Raw genomic sequence first — 6,122 nt, 5'->3', positions numbered from 1 at the left:
CGGGCGGGGAGGCCCGGCGAGCATAAAATGGCGGCCGGGGGAGGCTGTCGTGTGGGAAGAGTGGTGTGGAAGGGTTCTGACCTACAGTAGTTGCCTAGTACACACAAGGGACTCATGCACCTAAAGCCATGCACAAACTGTGGAAACACAGCTGGAAAACAGCTCCTGGGAGCGTTTTGAGCCAGGTCCCTGCCTTCTGCAGGGTTACCCAGAGGCAGCTGTCCTGTGCTATGTCTCTTTGGGGTTTTAAGTATCTCCAGGGACAAGGACCCAGCTCCCCTCTGGGCAATTTGTGCCATTGCCTGACTGCTCTAACAGCATAAACAGCTTTTCCATAATGTGTCAGTGTGTTTCACTTTGTGCCCATGTATTGCGGAGTATCAAGAATCAGAGCATAATTCACCTCCTCCATCCTTCTGCTCGCCAGCAAACCCTCTGTTAACATCTGTCTTTCAAAATCTTTGATTTGAGGTTTCTTGCACATTAGTAAAGGCAACGTTGGCTCTAAAAAGTCACCCTGCTGTCATTTGTGCTTCTGTATGCCACCTCAGTATGGAAGACAAAAATGACCTCCTTCCTCACACATGTGTTTTATGGGTTTAACCTTGCCTTAGTGAGCTCAGTTCAAAGCTGTATTGAGCAATTTTAGCAGTGTACCTGCTATAGTGCTCCCTGCACCTGCACAGGTAGGTGGAAGCAACTCTCCTGATGCTACAGGCATAGATTTTGGTAGGGTGGGCTGAAGCCCTGTAGACCTGCTGCACTTCATAGGTTTTAGCAGGTCAAAACCATACACCAGAGTCTAACTTGTTGAGTGATTTGCTCCCGTGAGCTGGTGTGTGAGTTAGGATTTCATAAGTTATCAGAAGGATGAAGACCTGAGCAGTCCAGTAATGACTGGTCGTGTACACCCTCTGGCTGGCTCATTGCATGCTGACTGTCCTTGCCTGTGAGACAGGCTCTCCATCTCCAGTGAAATGGTCACTCTCATCCTGTCTCTTTGAAAAGTTCTTTGAGCCTGTTATTTCACAGCCCAGCCCTCTTGGAGATCTCAGACGTTGGCAGACATGGCTTCTAGCTCAAATGTGTTGTAAGCTGAAAAGCATGAAAGATATACCCATCACATAAATCCACACTCCCCCCCAAACCCCCCCCCCCCCCCGCTTTTTTTTCCTCCCAGTAGTTATGACTATATCTGATCAAAAAGTTGTTTCTTATGTTGTGATATTAAAATGTCTTCATAGTGGTATAGTAATAAAACCATGTTAATGCTCTGCTATCCTTTTAATTTAATGAGCTGAATGTTGGAAACTAAAATTCTAAGCAATATTAAATGTGTATGCTTTAAAAATGAGTTACATGTACTTTTTTAACATCACTTTTGTTCGCTAAGACAAACCTTGCAATAAGAAGACCTACATGTACCATTTATATTTTTGTTGAGAAAGTTCTTCTTACAAAGTTCTTTGAAGAAAAAAGAGTATGTTTCCACTTATTTATTGATGACCTCTTTACACCCAATGAATTTATTTATGTAATTGTAAAATAACCATGATTTCTGGGTAATGTAATAATTTGCCAATGGAAACTGCAAGATAACACATTCAGTAAGTTGACAGTAAAATCAGAAATAAGCAGTCATCTTCATCTGGTACAGCTATGCACAGAGCAGAGTATCCCCATGACAGAAGATAAGTGAGGGAATGAGCCATTTCAAAGTTGTATGAAGCTATCTTTACTTCCATTATTTCTGTGCTAGTATTATTTATTTCATTTCTACTATTAAACCCCTCAACCTTTTCCTTTCCTGACTCGCATCACTGTCATTCCAAAATTTCCAGGACTAGCAAAGCATGGTTTTTAAGTTTTTTTCCCATCTTCCTTTCCCAGAGACAAAGATACAACACTTAAAATATCTTGTGAAAGCTGTTATCACTATTTAATCTGCAGTTTTGGGATGATGTATGATTAATGAACTCATCGGATGAATGAAGAGAAAGCATCTGAAAGTCCATCTCAGTATTATTGCTACTATATGAACAGGGATGATGTAGGGGCCAGAGAGTAGAAAAACTACATTTAGCTTTTGTGTGGGTGCTGAGTTTTAAAAATTCCAGCATCCCTTCTCATTCTCAAATAAAGAACATTTTGAAGGCTGCATAATGATATGACAAATCATATTTAGTATAATTGTGTCATCATTTTTTGAAGACTGCCAATGACTAATCCACTTATCTTGGAAATACTTCCATTCCTCCAATATGCATTAGTTAAGTTGGGAAGGAAAGTATCTGCTTTTACCTCCCACCACATTCTTAAGATTTCTCTCTGTTCTTATCATTTTAAAAAGCTCAAGGCATTGCATACAATTTCTGATAAAGGAGAAAAGTGTGACAGCATGCATCATGCAGGGACAGAGATACTACAATTAATTTGTGGTAGACACTCCAGGTACCAAGAACCTTTAGGAAATGTAGATAATATTAGACAAACTACCATGCTAGCATTGATGTATTGGTTTGAGTGCCTTGCATGTCTAAAATGACATCTCCATCAATGTGTCACTTGGCTCTGGCAGAACTGTGAAAGAAAAAATCTGTGTTGGCGGCTTTCAGTAGATGTTAAAAACAATGAACTCCAATTAAGAAATGGAAGTTCACAGCAGAAAAATGGTATTTTTCTAATATTGATGTTTCACTAACTGCCTTTTATTTGTTTTCTTTTGGGGCACAAGACGTGGGAATGAAACTGATTACACTAATACAGGGAGAAGAGTTTATGTCCCTGGTTCCAGTCCTGAGCACTGAAGTTAATGAGTGAAAGCTATGGATTTCTGTGATAACTCTCAGCCATTACAACACGTCAATGCCTCACCCCAAAGACATAAATAATTCTAGCCTGGTCAGTGAGGCTGTAATAATGCTTAGTATTAATATGCAACTTAAGAACAAAACCAAACAAAAAAAAAAACTTGGGCCTAAATGGACAAGGTAAAGAAGTTTGCTAATTTCTCAAGGGATGGGTCTTGGAAGCCAGGTGTAAAATTGCAGTAACACCATTGTTTTGAGAGTATATTAAAATATGATTTTTATAAGTATGATACGTGCTGTAAGATTGATAGTGAACGTGTGTAATATGTAGAACTGGTGTATGAAAATGGACCAGCCAAAACCATGTTTTGAACATGTATCTTGTTAAAACATTGCAGAATAGCCCCTGTTCCCTGATGTGTTAAGTATAGGCTAGTACTTTACATCAAAGACATGTCCAGTACAGACAGATGAGGAGGGAGAGAGGCAGTAGGAAAGACAGTGAAGAAGGAGGCTTCAGCCCTCTCATGCTTGAGTTGCCTTACCCAAACAGAAATCATAACAGAGAGGGGCTGCTTAACTTAAGACATCCTGCCTCGGTGACCCAAATAATACCTGAAAAAGGCAGTGGGTTTCTACCTTCTCCTTCTGACAAGCTTCACCATGACAGTGAGCGAAGCTTTCAAAATGGGACATAATTATTTGGAGATCATCTGAAAATTTATTCTGGGCTGCTGACATCTCAGCTGGCTACTTGGAGCTTAATGATATACCAGGCAGCACAGAAGTGGCAACACTGGAGCTGAGATAACTGCCTATGGCTGATTCAGCAGACTCTTACCCCAAACTCAGAGACTATCAACCTATTTCCATTGGGAGGGGAAACAGATGGTAGAGGTACTTATTTCTTTGAGAACATCCTAATTTACAACAAAGTCCAAAAGCCTATCTACTTCAAAGGAGAGAATTCAAACAACAGTGTAATGTATTTGTTTATAGATCCAAACCTCCTTTAGCCAGAGCTCTGCCCCAAAGTGCCTTTGAGGCTTTTCATCAGGATGACATTATTCATGACTGTCCAGAAGATCACTGTTGCTCCTTTTGTTTTGTGTTCTTATTTCAGCTTCTCTCACCTGTCATGCACATACATCCATGGAAGACTACCTAGTGAAACCCTTGTGCGTATGCAGCTTATATTTCTCTGTGGTCTCACATTTGATTGTTTGGTTGTTTTGTACTGTGGTCTGTAACCGTGTTTTGGTGGTATATGGCATGATTTCAGCCACCTGGTTTCTTAAAGGAGCAGCGTCATTTCTTACAGATACCACAAATGAAACAATACAATTTTGTGTTGCAAGTTCTGTGAGGTTTAATCAAGTCCACAGTACAAATGTACTGAGAAGAGCCAGGAAACACAATTTTTCTGCTTTTCTCCTTTTCTAATTGCTATCTGTTAGAGAAGGAGATGGAAGAAGTTTAGGTGTCCCTCAACAATTGGGGTTAAGCATTTTTAGCATTTGCATTGGTAACCACTGGATGTCACTAATGCTTCAGACAAACACAGAAATCCATGCACATTTTTCAGGCTGTAAAAAAAAAAAAAAAAAAAGACTTAAGGAGCAGAAGGTCTTGAGAAGTATTTCTTTGTGGAATTGGGAGCAAATTATATCAGTGTTCAATAAACATAGATCTGGTTGTGATCACCAAGTTGTGTTGAACTTCATAACGTTGTTGCTAGCAAATGGATGCTCTGTTGTGAAGCTCTGTAAAACAAAGCCTTCAAGAGTTTCTTGCACAGATCAGTTAAGAAGCAAGAGCATAGCCAAGCTGGAAGAGAAACTCCACACTGGAAAATGAGTTGTGGTATATATATAAAGTACACTGCGTGTGAGTGTATACACACACACACACTGTTCACCTGTTATCACCACAAGAGGAAATAATGAAAAAGGCTCAGACGTGCCACAGTTTTGTAAACCAGTTAAGAGGAAAAATACACATCTGAGGATTTTAATAACTGTACCTTAAAATGGCGAAACATCTTCTGGCCAACATCACCACGTAGGTGCCATGTCTGCAAACCTTTTCAGAAGGTTTTTTACTGCAAGTCTCAAGAAGACGACAAATCATGATTTTTTTTCTTTAAATTAGCAACCACTAGAATACCTGCTGCAGATGTATCTAGCACTTTCAGACTTCTGTTCTAGAAATCCTAGAGAGAGATTTCTATTTATGCAGCACATATGCCAGATATCAGACGCACCCCAGCTGCTTCAGATTTGCTGTGAATGTAGAGATCAAGTGTAGAGCAAGGGATGGGTATCTCTTGGTATCCAGGCAGCTGTTTTGGTCAGATCCAGTGGCCTCAGATGGCTTCCCCTTGCTGGGAATGCCATGAATTTCCTGAGATACCCAGTCAGTCTGCTTGTGTACCACCAGCCATCTGCCAGGGGCTGCCTGATTTCTAGAAATCCCAGAAAAATAATCAGGTTCTGCGTTTTTTTCCAGGACAAAAACTGCAGGAAGGAAAAGAGGGCATACTAAGCCCGAAATGAATCTATAAACAAGCAGCATAGAGCAGAAGTGAAGTTATATTATAAATACAGTAAAATCATTGCAGTCTGGGGAGTGGCCCACACATCAAGGCAAGTTGCCTTTGTACACATACACATATTTGACCAAACTATCAATTCATTCTTTCTTCTTTTGCTATCCCTATTTTGAACACTACTATTTTTTTTTGCTTTGCTTTCTAGTAATTTTCCACTGTCATTTTCCTCCACTTCCAGTTTAAAGTTTCATCACTGTTTAAAAGTTGTAGTCATTTTGATGATTGCTCATTAAAGCCTGAGCACAAATGAGGGTGATAGTCACACAATTATATGCTAGGTGTGAGTTTTATGGTGTGGTATATAAAAAACAAACAAACAGTCAGACTGTAATGAGGCTCAGTGTGCTAATCACCTTGGTATAACTCATGTGGATTATACCAATAGAACAAAAATTTACTTTCTTAATATGAACAAAAAGGCATGCTGAGCAATGAGACAACATCAGCAAGTGGGAGCTGAATATAGGAGAGACATCTGCAGTTCTCAGGGACCGATCGCTCATAGACAGCATATCCATGGCTCTCTTCTGTCAGTACTTGGGTGAAGGACAGATGCTTGCAAGCTGTGCTATCAGTGCCTTTGTAGGACTGCATCCTTATTTTAGACCTTGGAGAGCTGAAACTTTAATCTTGGCTCTGACATTAAGTTCCTTTCTGATCAGAAGCAATGCACTTAACCTTTACTTGACTCCATTCCTCCA

This window comes from Anas acuta, chromosome 3, assembly GCF_963932015.1.
Source record: "Anas acuta chromosome 3, bAnaAcu1.1, whole genome shotgun sequence".
NCBI classification, from domain to species: domain Eukaryota; kingdom Metazoa; phylum Chordata; class Aves; order Anseriformes; family Anatidae; genus Anas; species Anas acuta.
Note: the sequence above shows the minus strand (reverse complement) of the source record.